Source organism: Protopterus annectens, chromosome 7.part0, assembly GCF_019279795.1.
Source record: "Protopterus annectens isolate FY-2018-M chromosome 7.part0, PAN1.0, whole genome shotgun sequence".
Lineage (NCBI taxonomy): Eukaryota > Metazoa > Chordata > Ceratodontiformes > Protopteridae > Protopterus > Protopterus annectens.
The window spans coordinates 870,516,391-870,538,831 of record NC_056739.1 but is presented as its reverse complement, the minus strand read 5'-3'; the positions used below and the strand labels follow the sequence as shown (position 1 = coordinate 870,538,831).

General features: G+C 36.1%; 1 protein-coding gene across 2 annotated transcripts in view; it reads right to left on the bottom strand.

Moving 5' to 3' along the window:
* The window catches only part of SYNPR (synaptoporin), a 1,219,710-nt gene that overhangs the window by 468,540 nt on the left and 728,729 nt on the right, over positions 1–22,441 (bottom strand). The gene's annotated exons all lie outside the window — the stretch shown is intronic.

Here is a 22,441-nt window from a genome sequence, read left to right as displayed (position 1 = left end):
TCTAAAATTCTGTAAAGACATGTAATATTGGTACTGTCTGACTTCTTTCTGTGTTGGATTTTCATTGGGCATGCTGACTGGGTTGTCTAATCAGCATGTACACTTTTGAATAAGAATGACACTATTGTATAATTTGTAATATTTTAAGTCAGAACACTGTTGGCATATTACATACAGTTCTATGATTTTAAGCTACAATTCTAAATGATTTTCAAAAACCAGTGTTACCAACTGCTTTTTATTTCTGTATTATATTGCCATATTAAAACAGTATTGAATTACTGAGTTTTAGAAAAAGCAAACTATATTATACACCACAGACTTCATATCCCTATGTTTTTATATCAGCAGACATTTTCATTTCAGAATCATGTTTCATATTGACAATTTTGAATATATAACACATACATGTGGTTTTACAATGATTTAGAATAATGAACAAAGTATAGCTTTATGTTTCTATGCCTAAGTAATGTGCAAACCACATAGCCCTGGCATGCGCAGACAACCACGCTACCTCAAGCAAGCCGCACTCTCAGAGCCCAAAGCCCACGAAAAGAAACTCGCAGCTTTTTCAACCTCCGTGACTGCCAAAACTCTGCACAACACCCCCACCACCAATGAATGCCAACGCCAATCTCCCAACATCTGACAAAAGAGAGACAGAGCAGGAAATGGACTCACAAAAATCACCAGGAAAACAATCCACTACCTGGATGAAACATCCAAAATAGAGACACTGACTAGCCAAGCATCCACCTGGCTCAACCAACATACCAGGAGCCTAACCACAAAGCTTCCATAACTCAATTCCCTGCACGGATGCTGCCACAAGTTTACAGTAGGACTGACCACAAATGCTGAAATCATTTCAAATCTATAGGTCATGATTCCTATTATTTTTATTTTTTTATATTTCATTAAGAGCTGCCAACGAACTGACTACCCCGACCATCTATCCTCTCAAGCTTGGTAACCACCTGCCCCCGGGATCAAAGCTATGGATCTCTAACCCCCCTGACCTGAAAATTCTCAGTACCCTACCAAGAGAGAATAAACTAACTAAATAAATAATACATACCACAGACCACCTGGCACCAACAAATACCCAGAGGCCTACCTTATCTCCTCTTATACCTACAGGTCGTCATGGGCATACAATGCCTTAGTAGTAAGTTCACGCCAAAATGTGCTTACTTCCCCAGCTACACTTGTCTAAACCCTTAAGCTCCTCCCCACCCTTACCTCATTTCCTCCCAATCATTCTTCCCTCCATTTAACCCTTTCATCTCTCAAGTCTCCCTAACTCCCAAGACTATCAAACTTACCCCTCTTGAAGATGTCCCTGGAGAACTTAGTTTGTTGACAAACCTCATTTGTAAATTTGTGAGGATAGGAGCAGCACAGAGTAGGCAAGGTAGGAGGAATTCCTGAGCCAGAGAAAGTATAGACTCTGATGTAAGGAATTTATTGTTCGTATAAAGTAGTCCCAGTTTTTTATATGTTTTTTGAATGTGAAGGTTGAATTTTAATTGATCATCAATTATGGTACCAAGGAGCTTAGTGTGTGGTTCTACTTTGATGATAGTATTGATAAGTGATGAGATGGTAAATGTGGATTTGAGATGGGACAGTGATCTGGGAAAGAAGAGAAGGTGTTTGTTTTTTGCGGATTTAAAATGAGCTGGTTTTCTGTAAGCTATCTTTCATTATAAAGAAATGAGTTTTGGGTAAGTGTGTGAAGATGAGAGCTGTTGTCAGAGAAGGAGATAAGTGTAGAGTCGTCTGCATATTGTATAAGACAGGCGTGGTTACAGGATGTGTGGAGAGATTGTTTGTAAAGATATTGAATAGAAGTGGCCCCAGAATAGAGCACTGGGGGACTCCTGTTTGGATAGATAGAAAGGGGATGCAGGAAGTGTGTCATCTGACAGACTGTAGCCTGTTGGTGAGGTAGCTGGAGAACCAGTGTAGAGGGAAAGTTGAGAGGTTGAGATCAGATAGTTTTGTTAGTAGCTTAGAGTAAGATACCATATTGAAGGCTTTAGAGAGGTCTACTAATAGGAAAAGAAATAAAACAAACCTTTTCACATATTGACCATGTTCCATAGAACAGGAAGGAGTCTGTTTGCTGCCACTGCATGCTGCAGGGTGCAACATGCATTTACTTGGACAATGGACACTGACTCAATATTCGCAACAAAAAGGTAATAAAAATGGTAACTTCTATTACTTTTTTTCATTCAAGAACAATAAAAAACATTTATTTCATCAGTCACTCATACACAGTCTTTTAAAAACAGCTTTAAATTTGTAGCATTTATCAGTGTTGCTACACACTGTTGAATGCTCAAGCCTTTAAAAAACGACTGACTGATAACACATTATCAAGGCAGTAGAAAGAAAATATAAAGCAATGCAGATATAAATGGGACATTGCAACTTTATGAGTAGATGACAATATTTCGTCATTCAGTGTATATTTGATATTTCAATGTTTCTACATATGTATTTTAATCATTTCATACTTCTAAATCTGTATTTTAGAATTTCATATAGTGTATAAACTTGATGCACATTGTTTTCAAACCATAAGTATATATTTTATGCACATACTCAATAATTTAAAATTGAGTAGAAGTACCATTAAATATACTACGATGTATGCTCATTTGAATACTAGTCTCTTCAAATCTAGGGCCAAATATTAAATGCTATATGTGATCAAAATTTTGACTTATGTAAATATGTATTAATTGGGTAAACTGACTAAACCACCTCATTTTTGACTGCCTACATTTGGTGAATTTTCTGAATCCAGTTATTTGAAAGTCAGCTGTGTGAATTGGCACTTTTTATTGCTGGGTATAAAGTTCTTTTAAAGGTGGACTGGAGCATTCATTCTTCCTCTGCTAGGGTCTTCCACTATTCCACACCACTGTCTGTCCCTTTGTCTCTCAATTCCAACTCCTCACTGTTTCTGTTAGTTTTGTCCAGCCCCTAGTAAGCTTATTCCTCAGCCCACAGCTCACTCTCTGTCATAGTTTTCTATTTTTATGCTGAATAAAACTGACATAAGAAATACTCTTCAGCCCTGCTCATGTTACTACTCTCACAGTCTCCTTTCCTCATCTCATTTTTGGTTGTAGCAGTGATTGCCTAACCTGAGGCTCACACTGCTTGCTAAAACTTTTAGTCCCTGCCCAGTACCTCTCAACTTGTAGACACTGAAAATAGGAACAAAGGCCCTTGAGAAATATCAACATCCAGCCAAAAATCTGGACATCTAATCAGCATAAAAATCTATAGCACAAAACTATTCCAGTATGAATGTGGGTATTACTTAGAAACACAGAAAATGACAAAAATGAGGGAAAAATATAACCACATTGTCAGAGATTGTATAAAGTTTGTAAACTTTAATGACCTGTTTTGCAAACTTCTACCACACAAGGTCATTTATTTTTGCTTCAGAAAAAGTGAGCTATAAGATGTGTGTCTTCTTTAAATTATTCTCGCCATTAGTATGTTGGTCATGTAGTGTGGTTTTCTGTGTACTAGATAAGTTCAGAAATCACATGCGATACAGGGGATTCAGAAAAATGTGTGAAAGGTAAATCAAATCAGAAAATGAGACATATCTCTGAAAATAATGGCATCCTGTACATGGGTAAATTAGGCCTGAAAAGAGAAACATTCCTCCAAAATAGGGACAGTTGAGAGGTCTGGCCCATGTCTTACAGTGGCGCAGCTACAGAAACCATGCTTATCAATGCCAAATATATGTCATGACAGGTTGTGATCAAGTCTAAAAATAAGCATTTACTGACAGAACTGGAAAGATTGAGAGATATGCCTTTAGATCAAATTAACAGGTTTATCAGTTTAAGTCATATCATAGCATTACTAGAAGCCAGAAAACATACAGCTAAGCAAATAATAAGTCTGAGTATGGCATTCTCACTGCATAGTTATTTTTAATCAAGTGCCTGAATTTCAAGGATTGTAAACACAGATCTTCATAATTAAGCTTGTGTGACCTAGAATGAAGGATCACTGGCTAGTCTGAGTTGCTCCATTCTCACACACAGAAGGAAATTATGCAATGTGTACTTTTCTTTAATTTTGCAGTTTATTAGTGCATCTCCCATGCCGATAGTCACTTGCGGCTCACCTGTTCATAAATTCAGAGCTCTTCACCAAGTCCTTAAAAATACTCATTCAGTTTCCCTTTTAAGATTGCATTTGGGGGCGGGGGTAATGCTTTGTCTATTGAGATTGGCCTTTGAGTTCCCCTCCAGTTAGTCGAAGGTATATGACTGAGACCATTACTTTTTTATCCTATATTAGAAGTACAAAACTACTACTTCTTGGTTAGTGGTTAGCTCTTTAAGCAAAACTCCTGCTACAAAATGTCTTAAAAGCAAAAAAAAAAACACATCTTGTTCAAGTTATGCAGTAGTACATTTAATAATATGCTTCTACTGTGTTAAGCTATAGAATGCTAAAAGCTGGCTATTTCTGTTACGCCACATGATCATGCTAATATCTGAAAAATTCCCCTGAAAGAATGTATTGCATGCTTTGTACTGTAGTGCAAATCTGTACCCCTCAGCTCAGTTGCAATATTACAACTGATTAAGTGATACTATGCCTGCTTTTGAGTTTGTCATGTTTTGTCTATTTGAGTCATAGCTGAAAACCAGTCTGAATGGATCAAACATTTACCAAAAATTTAGACACTGATATACAGACAAAATCACTGACAGTTGCTTCTAAGAATTTCTGCAGCATATTATGATAAAGGGACAAAAAGGATAAAACGCTATCCCCAAACAGGACAGACATCCAATGGTGAGCAGTTCAAAATCTTTAAAAGAATACAGTGAAGTTGCCAACAATACCTTTGGTTAATAACACCATTAACGGTCATGAAATCTGAGGGTGTTGTAGCTTGAATTCTCAGAGTGTTGAGCTCTTTGATTATAAGACAAGTTAAGATATTACACTGGAGGTGTTTGTCAAGGCTCACAATGCTGTCTTGAGACTTCTAAAATAATTGTCAATTTAACTGCAAGGCTTAGGTAAGATACCTCTTCCAAAATTCATTTTATCAATCTCTTTCTGACACCTGCAGAGTAAATGTATCATTCTGAACTGATCCAGCTGCTTCTGCTGTATAAACGCCTCTCTTGGAGAATAACGGCTAAATTCCAAGATTCAGTTTCATTATTTGTTTTTCAACTTGGAGTGGATTAAATGGCTGAATTTTTTGTTGAGTTATTCTGTCAATATGAAAATGCATCATTAAAGTATGAGTAGACGTGCAGTGCAATGAAGGTAGGAAAATAGATTGTCAGTTTCAGCACACACATGTTTCTTCTTGTTAAAAACTGCTCTCTGTTTGTCTTTACTGTAGCATTCATAATGAGATTCACATTAAAAACAATTCTTTGTCCTGTCAAACTAATAAACAGGTATCTAAACTCATAGTTCTATACCTGAAGCTTTCCAGCAAAACAAAAAATCTGCTTTGATAATTTTATGTGAAATGAACAGTGAGAACAAGAAAAATCCATTCATCTTCTAGATAGCAACCTCATCTCCTGCCTAGGCAGCTAGGGTAGCTTCAATTAGTTGTATGTTGCCCTCCCAGTGCTTCATATAAGAGCTTGGGTGTGGTTAAAAAAAAAAAAAAACAAAAACAAAAAAAAACAGATGCAGTTAAATTTAAGTTGTTGTGGTTTCCATATTGTGCAAGCAAAAACAAAAAAAACCCCAAACAATGTATAATATATAAGAAACGATGCTATCACTAATCAAATGTCACTAAATAATATGTCAGTGAGAGACAATGTTAGGTTCTTTTGAAACAAAAAAAAATAACTGGAATTTGTGACTCATCACAAATACATACCTGGATAAGAAAGAATGCGTACAAATTTACAGTGCAACATGCAGATGGCCATGCTGGAAATGGCAAAAATGCAAAAAATTTACTGCATTAGTGCCACAGGAACACAATGTAAAAATATCAGCATAGCATACAATACCAAAGATGGACAGGACATAGAAGAGGATTATAAGTTATTCTGCAGGCTCTCACAGACTAAAACACTGTGGACAGGTACAATACACAGTAGGAATACTAAGCTAATTATACAAGATATGCATGCTATGGATAGCACCACCAAGATGGCCTCTGATGGGTCATACCACTGAATATTAAGGTGTCTAAAGTATTTTGACCACCAGGATCCTCTAATGGCCTTTTGGAGGCACTACCGGAATTTGATGGCTCACCAACCAGAATTCCTGACTCCTTTAGTGATCTTGTGCTGGAATACATTAAGAAATTAATCAGATTACCTGACACAGAAGAAGCATATTATCAGAATTACTGTTATGTTATTAGTACTTGGGAGTGACAGAATGCACACATTTATGTTTACTGATATTGACCAGTCCTAACAGACAACTGTACATTAAATGCCAAAGCCAGTACAGCAACCACTAATAAAATGCCATTTTAGTGCATGGTGATGAGCTGATCACAAGAGTGATTGCTAAACAGGTACACACAAACCTAGCTGGCAGATTAGTTGCATATGTAACCGATATGGAAATAGTTGCTTATGTAAGCAGACAGATGGCAAGTGCAATAACTATAGTAGCAACATTAACAAACAATAAGGCATATTACATTGAACAGTAACTAACAGGAATATATTTCTTTTATTTTTTGGGAGATCCTGGATACCCCTCTTGCACATGACTAATGACACTCTTAAAATATCCACAGAGTGCAAAGGAGTATCTCCCTACCTTGCACACTTCCAGACCTGGAACAATGCCTGGATTCCTCAGACGGGTCATGCCATTCCTTGCCAACTTAAGTGACTTTGTCCTGCTGAGCAGCATGTTGCATTGTTCCAGATGCCAGTGAAGGCCACCTCTGGATGTGCTGAAGGATAATGCAATGAATAAAGGCACAAGTGACATCACAAAACATTAACAGCAGCTAGGATGCCTTGTAATACTGCACAGCAACTTCCTGCTGAAATGGTCACGACCCACTGGCTCAAACAGTTCTCCATCCTTTAACTGACACGGGAGGCATGGCATTGATGAAAATGACAAAATCCATACTGAGCTACATGTGGATTGGGACAGTATACACATCAGTACTAAATCCTTAAAAAGCAAAAATAGTAAATGTGTAGCATGAAAATATGCACATATGAGTCAACATACCATCTGTAATGTGTCAGTGACCAGTGTCTGCCCATAACTCAGCAGACCCAAAAGCCAATTATGCAGAAGTATTTAAAGTAAAGTGAGCAGAAACAACAGCTGTCAGACAGCAGGCACTGATCCAGTCTATGACTATCCAGGGTTATGTATGAGGTAGCATATATACAATCACCCCCACACTTAGATATTCATGTCCTGGACCACTCAGCACAGTCACAGTGAAGACTGCATCCCAGAATCATGACAGCACTATGCACATGCAGTACAGGGTATGTAAATGTGCACAGCTACACCTGACTGCATGTAGATACATCCTGGACCACGCAATCTGATCAATGTTGAGGATAAGGAGTGATTACCTCTTCAGATGTTGATGGTATTCCTTTGACAATTAGTTTAGCTGTTCTAAATAAAAGGATTTTCTGACAATCATTGTCACATGATGAGATGGAGCTATTGACTCAAGTTCCTAGGTCCCTGACTACATGCTCTTTTGTAGTGGTGTGTTGTTTATATAATATCTTAAGGGGAACGGTTCTCTACCAACAGTAATGATACTACACTTTAGCATTTAGTCTGAGCCAATTTTTAGTATACCAAGAGTTTAACAGGGAGAATTCATTATGGAGGGTTTGGGTCTCCTAGGGTTACTTAACAACCACAGTTTTCAGTCATCTGCAGACTTTTTTAGCCAGATGTCCTGGCTCTCTGCTTGCAGGTCTGAGAAGGAAATGCCAAAATAGAGAAGCCCTAGCACTAAGCCCAGTGGAATAGCACTGGTCACTTAGATACCTTCTGATGAGGTATTTGCAAGTCACACTTTCTGGATGTTGTCTCTCAGACAGTTTTCTATCTATTAAACCATATATGGAGTGAATTTTAAAGCATTTAGTGTCTGTATTATGCCAGCATGCAGAATGGTGTCAGAAGCTTTGGCCAGATCAAGATACACAATGCATACTGCATGGCCACCATCTGCAATCTCCATTGTCCTTTTGAAGAAGTTTACCAGATTCAAAAGACAAGCTCTAGCTTTCACAAAGCCAAACTTTTGAGTGTCAGGTCTAATACAATTGCTGACAATGTAGTTTATGAGATCAATTATAGTATGGGCCATGGCTTTACAGATAAGTTTTGTAAAGAGGTAATTACCCAGGTCAGATATAAGGCCATCCTTTTATGCTTTTTACTTTATCTTTTCAGTACTGGACTATAGTAGCTTCATTAGCCAGAGATGTAAGAAGGAAGTGGATACAGCACCTGCAAGTGCCAGCTTGTAAGGACACTGATCTATTTATGCAACTCTTATAAAACAGGTGTGACAATTTACAAGCTAACATTAGGTGACCCCCAACTGGCTATAGACAGTTTGAAAAGTGAAGCTATTATCTGTGCTATCTGTAAGCGGGTCTATATTATAAGATCAACGTTTGAAAACATTGAACATATGGTTGACACCATATGGTCGATGTCTTCAAACAACCTTATAAAAAGACAAAAAAAAAAAAAAAGAAGAAAAAAGTACCCTAACTGGTTTAAGCAGCCCCCACACCCCCGATACTTAAATATACCACTCCGAGACCACACTACATTGCAGTAAATGGAAATCTCCCCTTATGGAGATTTCCGTTTACACGCTCGAGATTCTGAGCGTTCGATATTCTTGTGTCAACGATGTCAGATTCGACATTGTCGGCTTTTGAGAATATAATATAGACCCCTGTAAGCATCTGCGGTCATTTAATAACACCTTGCAAACTGTCACACTCTTCTGTGTGCAGTCTATAAACGATCATGATCACTTAATGACAGTTTGCAAGCAAACTGTTCTTTTCCCTCCAAAGGTAGCAGCAAGTTATTAGGTGGCTACATTAATAAACATACCTCTATAAACCTGTGTTATCATTAAGCAGTGACAGCAAAATGTTTATAAAAAGCATATTCATTAATGTACCTAATAACATGTTGCTACCGAAACAACGTTTGAGAACTTACAAGCTGTTATTATGTGATTAAGAATACCACTACTTGTAGACAGCAAATGTGTGCCAAATGTGAATGTTTTTCAAGGCAATAAACTCCCTTGGTACAGCTGTGTCATTTAATGTTGACTAAGCATTTTTAGGGATAATCACTGTATAATGCTTGAAAATGGGTCCTTGTATGCATGGCAGTTCATCACTTAAGGTAACATATGTGCTAAATAAGAGATATAACTGACTTGACTCCATCAGGCCATCCTGTTGTAATAACTGCTCACTGTAACTGCACTGTAGGTAATCTCTTGTACTAGCTTTCAGTTTTTGTGGTCTCTCAGTAGTCATCAGTAAATCTGATACAGTCCATAATAAGCACCAAGTCTGCCTCTAGCAGATTTTGTTTTTACATTCCTAAAGATTTACTTTGTTGGGAGCATGTTCTGTGGACATAATCTTCCCTGGCTTTCACTATCCTTGTACTTCTGTAATGCTGATAACATTTTCTGCAACACACAAGATGCTTTATGTAAAGACTACTTAACTATAACATGAAGTAGTTTGTGGTTAGGATCCACAGTAATACTTACCTTATACATGTAGCGTTAGGGCATGCTTCTGTCTGCATGATGTGCAGAGAGATGGTACACAATGTTCTTGATGCATCTACATTTTTGTAGCAAGACTGCTCATAACCCATGCTAACATTCATACTTATAGGCTGTGAGTAGTGTTATGTCATAGCATTTCAGAGTTGGTGTTTGCGGTTACTATCCTCTCTACAACTCAGAGCTCTTTTCTTGATGTGCTGACCAACATAATACTCCTATCAAGCCCAAGTAGCTTTGTCAATGGGATAGTGAAATCAACATCAGTGAAACAAACTTTGACACATCATTCAAAGAATAGCATAAACATTCTCATTAAGCTTTAGCATATTTACAGCCGTCCTAAACTTTTCAGTATCTGGTTTGTAAGCCATTCTCTTGCAACTCATAATCTATATGTTTGAAAGAGACACCTGTTTGGTATTTTAGCTTTGTTGATTTTGAAAGTCTGTTACCTCAGTCTGTCCAGCAACTTGATTAGTTTCTCATGTTCTAATTTTGTAGCATCCCAAACTAGAACGTCATTAATATTAACAACTCCTCCTATCTATTTAGTCATGGTTTCTGCACTAAACAGAATTCCTCTGTTGGTGATGAGACTCCAAAGAGTCTTAAAAATCAGCATAAATCTTAGAGTGTAAAACTTTACAGCCTACTGATGACTCCAAACATTTCTATAGTTACAGCCTACTAACACTTCTAAGCACCAAATATTGTTTGTTCATATTTCAACTATTAATTGCAAAAAACATGCTACATACAAGGTTTTAGAATATTTCATTGCTTACATGATGGCAGACACAGCTGTATTGATATTTGACCTCTGTTCAGTGCACCTAAAAAAATATTGATTATGTGTATATTGTAATAATGTTCATATTTCTCTATATTTCTCAATAATCAAGTGACACACAAACTGCATATCCACATATGAAAGATCACAGATTCATAGGTAATGTATTAAAAAAATGCTGCTGGCAGTGTGTGTATTGCTTGAATGTTTATTGAGATATTTTAAGTTGTTTATACATTACACAAACATTTACTGTGCTTATTGTAGATTATAAAATCCAGTTTAAGATCATGAGTTGTCATTTGCAGTTTTCTGGCAACTCTTACGGCTTTACTGATATGAACATTTATTTGAACTTTAAAGCAATAACTTCATTTTGTTAAATGCTATGGCTACATGCATGGGAAATTTAAGTACAAACTTAGATTGGTATCATTGGAGAGAATGAATGAAATGTAGAGCATGGAGCTAGTGTCATCCAGGTTGAGCTGACAGATTCGCTGGTCTGCATCAAGTACTGAAAAGAATCACTTTTTCAGCAATTTGAAGCTGATCCATTTAATAAGATCTTATGGGTGAACATGCAGTCTAACTTTGTCCACCCTCAAAGAAATCTAAGTTTTGACTGTCTATATACTTCAGTTCTTGATAAATTTAATCCTTAGTATAACTACTACCCTGCATGAAGCATGAATCGCTGGAACTACTTCAGACAATATTCTTACAGCTTACAGACCTCTTAAGCCTTCGAACAGATTGGCAAACATTTTCTGAATATCATTTATATTCTATGGTATATTCTCAGTATTTTATGACCTATGCCTCCATACATGTAATGACATGCTAATCACATACATATTTTACTGCATTTCTTTGCAGTAGTGGGTTATTTGACAGTAGAATTCAGACCACAGGCTTTCCCTTCAGTTATGCACTATGCATTCATCATTTGACTATGCCTGCAGTGTGTTAGCTTCAGAAGTGCTCAATCACTGAAAAAGGATGCCATCCTGAATGTTCTAGTTTCAAATGCATATTCATGAAGCTCTACATCATAGCTAATGTCTGCATGTCTCCAGTATCATTAGCTTGCGCTGTTTCACTGCATATTGCATTTCTGTCATTCAGGTCTGCAAAAATCATTTTCTTTTTTAAATGTATGGCATGAATTTCTGCTTATCATGCCCAAAGTCACACAAATATCTTCTCTTCCCAATATATTTGGTTAATGTAACTGAATTTGCAAAATGACAGACTGAAACAAGAGTAGGCACTCTATTTTTCTGTACATATTTAAAGCAGCCTTGTGGAATGTCTCCAGTCTGTGCCTAAAAGAAGAGAGTAAAATACATAATTCAGCCTGCAGTGTAAATGAAATATTTTAAGTATATTCAGCCATTATATTGCATTCTCTTCCTCCGTGCACAGTTTAAACTTAACAGCTCTGCTATTACTCCACAGCTTTTCAGACCAAACTTTATTGCTGTTCTCTCACCGTTTAAATGACATGCACAAGGTCACTGAGCCAATCTAATCTTCACATTTCTAAAGCAACGAATGTATTTCAAATGTGCTCATAAACAGTTCACATTTTGACTTCTTATTTGCTTCAGCAATACTAATATGTTGTTGTACTCTTTATTTCAACTGCAGACTGGCAAAATGATTATTACCAAAGGTTTAGATAGCTATACTTGTGCCCAGCGTCATCCCCTGATCTAGCACCCCACCCTCAACATTTAGGAGCCAAATAAACATTTTTCTCTCAAGCAGATGCTACAGTTTATACTACACACACATTGCTACTGCTGCCCCCTTCAAACCACCTGATTATTACCTCCAAAACAGTCTGCAGATTTGAGTTTTAGCTCTATAGCTCACGTTTTCATGTTTAAAGCTACAATATTTACACATGATTTTTCCCAGCTGACATCTTCGTTACTATCTGACTACTACTTATTAAAAATAAAGCACAAAAATAAAATATTTATAGGCTTTTTTCACATTTTTATGCACAGTCCCAATTTTACACACACCAAGTTTAAATGATTTTCAGATATACATGAAACAGTTAACTCACACAAGACAGATAATATGGCTTTTCCTGATGTTAAATCACTTTCTCTTAGTAGTGTGCATCTTGGCTGGACATTTCTGATTCTAAATACTGTATTGTGCCTTAAGTCAGTAACACAAGCAAAAAAAGTCTCCCGGTAAAAGAAAAATAAATATTTTATGTGTGGAAGGTCTTCTCTCATAGGATGTCTGGAATTTACTTTTTAACACTCCCAAGTTTGTCTTTCTCCTTAAATTTGTTAAATGCTTTGATGGCTTCCCCACGGCTGTGTGAAGAAACATATCACATCAGATAATTTCTGGCTTGTCCCCAAAGCCACTCACACTAAGATACAGTTCAAAATAGTGAATCCAGGACCTACAGTCTTCTGAGAGATTCCACTGTGCTTTCAGAGATGCAGATGGTTGTAGGATCATTTTGAGAATAAAACTGAAGAATCAAAGTGGAAATACATACATTGATAATTCCTGCATCACTGAAATTCAGAAAGACCACCAGTGAAAGCAAATTATTTCTCATTTTGTTCTTCAAAATACGCCCATGTAAAAAAAAAAAAAAAAAAAGAAAGAGTAAGCAGAGTGGGGTGGATTGATTGACCTATATGTGAGGTATTGTTTACAAAAACATTATCATCAGAATAGTAAGGCCAAAGTCAAAATACAAATATTTATATCAGTGTCAGATCTGGTTTCAAATATTGTAAGTAAAACAGATTAGGATAACATATGAAGGCATGTCGTAGGAAGACATGACAACAATGCTTCCACTCCCAATCATATGAACCTTCTGCTTACTGAATATTTGGTACTTTTCCATTAAACCCCTACCAGGTCTTTGCGCTGCTGTGTTTCGGTGCTATTTTATCATTCATGCAGGACTGACAAATGTGATGTGAAAACAATCATTTTCATTAGGTAAGGTTACCTTTTTTTTTTTTATTTTATTTGGCAAGCAGGCAGTACTGCAGAGATGAATGTCTTGTGTGGAGCTGCACGACTGCAGTTTTTACAATGTGGAGAACGACTCCTTTCATTTGCATGTGAGGGATGACTGAGTAAACTGGGGACTGTGAGCTTTGCCAAGACCTTTTTTTTATGGGTATTGTACTGCAGTACAACTGTGAAGACTTTTTCAGAGCACCTCACGTAGCTGAAAACATACAGCTGCAATGCGATGTGTTTTTTATAAAATTTGCAGTTGCTGATTTGACAGCAGTACACATTAATCCTGAGAATACATGGTAAACATCACCCGATCCAGGCATATCCAGTAAGCAGTATGAATCTTTTCACCTTCTCTCCTAATGGTATTCCCCTACATTAATCTTCTTCTACAGTGAGACGGGATTCTCTCTTAAGTATTATACTGAAAAGGTAACTAGCTTCTGGCCGAAACCATGTGTAAAAAAAAAAAAAAAAAAAAATATGCAACTGGTAGGGGTTTAACGGTGGACTGCAGCTATTTATGCAATGACCAAATGGTCCTTTATACCTAACAAGACAATAGACACTTGTCAGTCAGTTGTACAGAAGTAGTTGTCACCCACAAACTTGTGTCCGGTATGAAATACCGGCGAAATACAGCAGCGCGAACTGGTAGGGATTTAACAGAAAAGTAACGCATATTTAAAGAAATGGTACTTCCATACACTAAATGTTGATACTGACTGGGGCAAATGTTTTGGGTCCCAGTAAGAAAATGTGATAGTGGTTACATTACTTCAGTGATAGATTGTTACATGCATTGCTGTGCCTGTACCATTATGTTTTTATGTTTTGGCAAATGACCCTTGTGTAACAAGCAAATACGTAAAAATTAAATGCATTTTCTTTATGAATTTAATGTCATTTGGTGTATGCAAAATATCATGATTAGATCTTGTTTCAGTGATTTAAAAGTAATTATAAAAAAGCAAGTTTCAAGAATCATTTCTAATAAAACTTAAAAAAGTGGAAGGCAAAAAGAACAAGTCACCTTCCTATCATTACTGAAATGACAGAAATCAGTGATTTTTGAATCCACTTACAGAATATGAAATGTAGGCTTCCTTCCCACAATGGTGAAACATACATACAAAATGCTCTAGTAATATGTCTGGATTCCTCAGAAAATGGAAGCAACATATATATGTTTTATCAATACCTGCATACTTCTCAATGTAGGAGTTACCTAAACTAACCTTGTGGAATGTCTGTCTTTTAATTGCTGTAAAACATTAACAGTAAGGTAAATTAGTTTCCAAAATTATCTATAATAATATAGACATTAGTTATAGTCACAGACTTAGACTAGTAGAAATTCAACATTCATAAAGCTGTTATCTATGTAGATTATATTGTTTAACTACAAAACATGAGCTAGTAAGAAAGATTCTTCAGAATATTTAAACTGTTTTTGAATCAATGTTCTATTTCTATAATTTAATAGTAAAATTTGATTGAAATGCTCAGTGTACTACAGACTTATGAGAAAACATCTGTGTCCCTAAATGAGCTGTAATGCACAAATCAGTTATTCAAGATATAATGCAATATCCTGTGTTGGCAACTTTATATAACAAATTCTGAGATTTTGGCCTTGGGATCAAATAACAACTTTGCTCATTATTTGCAGCATGCTTGGATGGTTTAAGACCTACCATGCAGATGTTGCGTATGCTTAGAATTTACATATTACATTTTTGTCCAGTTTAGCATTTGTCACCTTTAATATACCTCATACTTTTATGTCTGGTAAAACAGCTGGCTAGAAAATGCTTGGAGCTTGTAAAACGTCAGTATGAATTTTCTTCATTTTATGGGTAGCAGCCTAGAGCAGCCAGAAGCACATACTCAGCAAACATGCATCCTTTCCATTTTTCAATATGCTACTTGCTATTGGTGCAATCCAACTGAATATGTTATATACCATCCCACCATAAGTCTGTATGCTTGTTATCCCATAGACATTTAAAGAACTCTACCTTCCAGTGTAGTTATCATCATCACACTTATTTTTTTTCTCCCAAAAATATTATCATTCAGTAATTCAGTTTATTTACATTTTTTCTGCCACCGAAAATGATGGTTACACAGTCTTTTTCCTATTCAAATCTCATGTTGCTTATGAAAGGAATTTGTCTCAGTCTGTATAATGTAACAGAGGCCCTTACATGTTCTGTAGTTCAACATTAGTCAAATGTCAGCGTTTTTTTATACAGCTGAAGTGAAATACTTTTCAAAGAATTAACTATTTGAGAAATCAAAATACAAACACAAGGAGTCACTCATACTGCTGCAATTAAACAAAATTGCAAATACTCATTTTCAGACAATGAACTGTTGCTGCTGCTATCTATGTAATTACAGAAGGAAAGGGATTATAAGGAATAAAAGAAGTTGCCTGAATCAGTTTTAATAAATCTAGGAAGTGTCAACTGTCAGTCATAGACAACTGAGCAAAGCTGCCATATGACACCTAATCAACACAGTGCCAGAGCACAGTGTGCGGACTTGATGAAACTTCATTTTCTGAATACCTAAAAAAAAATCTGCAGTTGCACTACATTGTATGGAATTTTGAATACGATTTAAATGCATAATGAAAGTTTTTTCCAGTAAATTTAAATACTAACCTGCTTATCCATCCTTGATTACCAGAACCACAGTACCATCATACTGTTATTATATGTGAGTGAAGAAAAAAAAACACTTTATTTACTATGTCTAGGCTGTGCCAGCATTCCAGAGAGTCTGTCTACATTGTGGTACCAAGGCAGATAGAAAGCAAAACAAAATGATTTCAGTATGACATGTTCAATCAAGCAGTTTGTGGGAAATACAATTATAGAGCTAAGCACTCATAATGATAATAAGGCATTACTACTGCACAAAGATCAACATAAAAAAAAAAAATAATAATAAAAAAAATATATATATATATATATATATATATATATATATATATATATATGGGTCTATATGACTTGGTCGACAGTTCATATGACCGACTGTTTATTTGGTCGACAGTTCATTTGATCGACAAGCATTTTAGGTGGGGGGCTTCGCCCCCCCTAACTATATATATCAACTACAGGGTCACACAACATTGGGGGAGGGGGCAAATGCTTGTCGATCAAATGAACTGTCGACCAAATAAACAGTCGATCGTATGAACTGTCGACCAAGTCATATAGACCCATATATATATATATATGGTTCCCTATCAGAAGCCTGAAACACTATAAGCCTGAAAATCAAAATCCTGAAAACTAAAGCCTGAAAATTCAAAATCCCGAAAACCCAAAATCCTGAAACTCAAAATCCTGAAAACACAAAATGGACATACTGACGTCATTGTGGCTTTGCTATTGTTAGCCCTGTGGAGTTAGGTCATGCGTTGGGTTCAGGTAAGTGTGCGGTTGGTTTTATGTTAGGGTTAGGGGCGGTTTAAGTGAGTTAGGGTTAGGGCGCAGGTTAGGCATGTATGCAATAGTGACAAATATTGGGGTTAGGGGCGGTTTAAGTGAGTTAGGGTTAGGGCGCGGGTCAGGTGAGTGTGCGATAGTGACGGACCTTAGGGTTAGGGTCAGGGTCAGTTGGTAGATATTAGTGTCTTTATAGTGACATATTAGCATTATTTGTGTTTTCAGGATTTTGAGTTTCAGGATTTTGGGCTTTCGGGATTTTGAATTTTCAGGCTTTAGTTTTCAGGATTTTGATTTTCAGGCTTATAGTGTTTCAGGCTTCTGATAGGGAACCATATATATATATATATATATATATATATATATATATATATATATATATATATATATATATACTTTTTTAGTTTTTCCATGGGTCTTTTTCTGTAAACTACATGAAACATATATATCTTTCTTTTATGTCTTGTTTATAGCTTTGTGTAAACCAACAAACCTCTGCCCATATGGATTTCTTCTCCTTAAGTCGGTTATTCCTGCTCACTGGCTGATTTTACTTGACTTATTCTGTACAGTTAATTGTGTTTTAACCAGCTACTTGGAAGCAGACAGATATACATTCACCAACTGGTTATAAAATAACTGGAAAGGAATATGCTATTCCTTACAGCTACCTTTCTACACCACTGAACACTCATTGTTATACAAATAAAAGGCTCCTACAAGCTCAGATTCAGACACTGAAAATGTGCTATACACGCACATGAGCAACAGAGCATTTTTATATCTTTACATTTTATTCATTGTGACACAGTTAAATAACTGCTGAACAGATGGGCAATGACAGTACAGAGCTGGATGGAGAATATACCTTATGTGGTTTTTAACCTTTGAAGAGTTTGTTCATATGAGGGTCTAGTTCAGTTAAAGCCTTTATATTTCACCTCCCAGCTGTCTCTTATTTACATCTGGTACGTATTATTTTTGTTTTTGTTTACTTATTTGTATTTATTAGATGGTGAGGTGTTGGCTTTTGATTCAGGATTGTAGACCAGTTGGACACTTTTGAGAATGTTACTACAGAGACTGATCCTATAACCCATATAGGAGCTATGGACTCTATTTTTTCCACTGTGATTGCTGCTAAGCCTATTTACATCCTAAGAACACTTGTGTTTCATCTTATGCTGAAATATCTGGTGTTGCAACTGCTATGGATTTACCTGCTCAACAAGCAGAAGGTGATAATATTTCTTATTCTGCCACAGAGATTCATATGGGTGTATTAAATAACATATTGGAAGCATGCCATGATACAGCGGACACATTATTTTTTCAAAGTATGAATGCCGTTGGTTCTAGTCAATTTGCTGCAAAAAGAAACATTGGCTGCTTCAATATGTAATAAACTATTCAGTTTGTAATAAAAATGAGCTGAATGTATTTCAGAACAACTTTTTTTAAACAATACTTAGCTTTAGAAATTGTTCATAGAAGGTTATGTGTACTACAGCAACTTTTGGCACATTCTGGAGAAAAGACAGAGATGTTTAGGTACACTTGCAGCAAGTCAATTTAAATTGTTCATTTGAGTGGTAACACATTTTGATTGTGACCAATGTAAATATGATAGCTTGGTTATAGATATCTTTGATTTACAGGTTCAGTTGCAATCCTCCCTTTCAAAAAGATTGATGAACTAAACAAGAGTCTGAATACACAGAACAAGCAATTCTTAAGTGGAAACAGAAGAAATTATTTTGAGAGAAGAATGATTTTGCTAATAGTTGTACTTTTAAATGGGAGGTTTCTTCATTACAGTGGAAATGTTTGATTTCATTATGTCAACATAAAAAGGGTGATGAAAAGAACCAATAAACAGTTTCTTTTGTTTCTACAGATTCAGATTCTTCATTTGTAGCAAGAGATCATTAGAGCAAGAGACAAAGTTTTAAATATCAGCAGGTAACAAAAAAGCCCTAGAAGTGATTTATAAATGTTTTCATCCTGATTCTGCTGTTCATACATTATTTTTAAATGATAGTTGTATTTTTTCAAATGATATTCCTGTATTAAATTCATGTATTAATATACAAATAATCAATTTATCTATATACAACCTAACTACTGAAAATTAGTGTTTTGAGTAAAGGTTTTACATTTCTACCTGCTGTGATACATAGACTTTGGGAAACTTTGGGAAATAAACAGAAATTTGTTAGAAAGATTAAAATCAGGCATGACTTTGGCATTCAAAAGCAAAACATTTTATATGAAGGTATACAGAACATTCCTACCCACAAGGAAACCCGTTCATCTTCTTTTTCATTAGGCTCGCTCTCTGATATCTTTCTTTATACTGCTTGTGAAGAAATAGAAACAGGCTTTAGTAATATATCAAGTCACAGCAGTTATGAGCTACCAGGAGAATCCTTTTCTTTCCATCCAGTAGTTCCTAATAGTTACATTGATGCCCATAACAAAACTGGTAATACAGGATATTCAGAAGATCTTTAATAATTATGAATGTGGTGAGTATAATCTAACAAAACAACAGTGGTTGGTTAAATTTAAGAACAATGAGAAAAGTTTGCAAAGAAAGGCATCTGATTATTAAAGAGGCCAACAAGGGTGAGAACATTGTTTTGATGGACCCCTTGATTTTAAACAACTGTATGAAGTATTACAAGATGATCCAACTGCAAGATTTTTTTGTGAAAATAAAACTATGTTATGAATTGGGAATTATCTCTAATTCTCATTTTAAGGCTTTCCAGTTGAATTTTTCTTGTATACCTTTTTTGTCTTCCTAAAATTCTCAAATCCTTGACTAATCCACCTATATGTCCCGCTGTATCTTTGCATGGAACTGAGTTCTCTTTTGGATGAGTATGTATAGCTTTTGTCAAAAATGGGTAACTCATATTAATGATTCTTGTCAATTTTTAGACGAGATCACAGAATTAATTTCAATGGATGGATGTTTTTTGGCTAGTTTTGATGTGCAATCTTTATACAGCAGTATTAAACACAGTTTTGGTCTTCAGGTTATCACTTATTTCTTGCTTGATGGATCAGAGACAGTTAAGATGTATGCCTGTGAGTCTTGGACATTTTGTGACCACTGTAAGATTGTGTGTGTGCTTACCGTGTTGCATGGGAGATAAGCCACTCTAAAATGTTATTTTCCACAAAGCTGCAAGTACTGTTTAAGAACTGAATTTTATTTATACTTTCAGGTTATTTGTCATGTCATGAGCAGCACATTATTGTTCACCTCCCTTGTAAATAAATCCATGGTAAATCATAAAAAGCTAATGGTTAGATGTGTGACCATATTAAACTGAAATTATGCAAACGTGATATGTAAGCTACCATCAAAAACAACAAAAATCATAACCACATCATCAGGAAAAAATCAACAGCATAAAATAGAGATAAACACAATATGAAAAAAAACAGCTGAATGCTTACACAAAACTAAATCTCCCTATAAAGATGGATCATTGCCAGAGCATGGCTGAAAAGTGCACCAACAATGACTTCAGTCAAAAAAAAAGAACTACAGTAATCTCACAATTCCTACCTCACAAAATGCATTCCCCTACCCAACAGAAATCAACTGCACACTATTCTAATCACAATATTGTTCAACTAACTTTAATAGCCATTAAATTGTGCCTTTAAGATACTCTGCAGTCATCAAAAAACACCACAAAAAAAACAAGCAGACATTTTGCATTCTTGATATTCTGCTCCGAGCATACACACACACACACACACACACACACACACACACACACACACACACACACACACACTCACACACACACACACACACACACACACACACACACACACACACACACACACACACACACACACCTGTAAAGAAGAGCCTTTGTAGGGAAAGCAACCCTGTATCCCCTTGAGCCTTTTATTTCCAAATATAGTAACGCAGAGGCAGCACAACTGAAAGGATGATCAGAAATTCCCTTACCCAATGCTGTGATTTCTTACTCTACAACAGTACATTGTTTTGAAAAAGGAACAGGTGATGTAACTTTTATGACAATATGAACTCTGACATAATACAGATCAACAATCTAAATATTTAGTCTGGAGTAAATGTGTTGACTGATTCACTATGTGTACACAGCACAGCACTTGACGCATAAGTACTTGTTATAACACACTGTGAACTGCAGAATCAGAATACAGATAGTTTACTTTACTGACAGGTCATAATGCAAGCACAGTACAAAATGTAGATGGGGGAAAGTGAGTTGGTGTTAGGGCTTGGGATTCACACCTCTCAACATCAGCGCAAGAGATCTGGACAAAGCCTAAAATAATGGGGGGGGGGAGGGCAAAGGCCCAAAAATAGAGACAGAATTTAAATATTGATATTATAAACTTAGAAAGCTTCTAGAACAACAGGATTTGTGTTAGCATGCATTTACTGAAGGACATAAAGTCTGAAACTCAAATATATGTCATTATTTAGTAACTCAAATCCTCCGTGATTTGCCAGAAAAACACAGATTTTATGAGGAACAGACCAAATAATTGAAGCAAAAATCTGGACATTTTGTGAAAATCTGTACAGTTGAGAGGTGTGCTGGGATTGTGATTGTGTCAGTGTTAATGGGTTAGGGTTAGAGTAAGGGTTAGGTAAGGAGATAGCTTTAGTGCTGTACATGTTGTTGCATTTGTGTGTGCCTAAGCATATCACGTGTAGTGACAGTGTTACAGAAAGTTTTTTTTTTATTAAAGCAACATGCAGAATTAGGGTATTATGAATTAGTAAGGTGGTGCAAGTGTTTTGCAACCTTGGGATTGTCATTGTTTTGAATCTCAACCTTGGAAGGTTTTAGATATTTTTGGTGTTAATAATCACTTGATTAAATGAGATGCAATTATTCAAGCTGAGCAACAAAAGTCAAGCAAAAACCTAAGAAAAACTTCACCCACATAAATCAATCTCTTGCAAACCCATTTTCTAAACATTTGAGATGAAACCAAAAAAAATCTAAAGTAAAATAAATAAAACCTCAACCACAACCAGTCAACACATTTAGGGTGACTAATTTCAGTAACACAGAGGGCAACACAATGCAGTGTCATTTGTTTGTAGGGATTTGATTTATGTGAGTGCACTTTTTCTTAGGTTTCTGCATGACCTTTATGGGCTCACTATGAATAATGGCATTAGCAGCAAATCATACGTGGTGCCAGGATCCCTCAGATCATGCAGACACCCAAGTCCTCGAAGAGCAAGCATCAGTATAACTGTCATAGTACATGTGGGTGACAATGGCTTGAGATGTA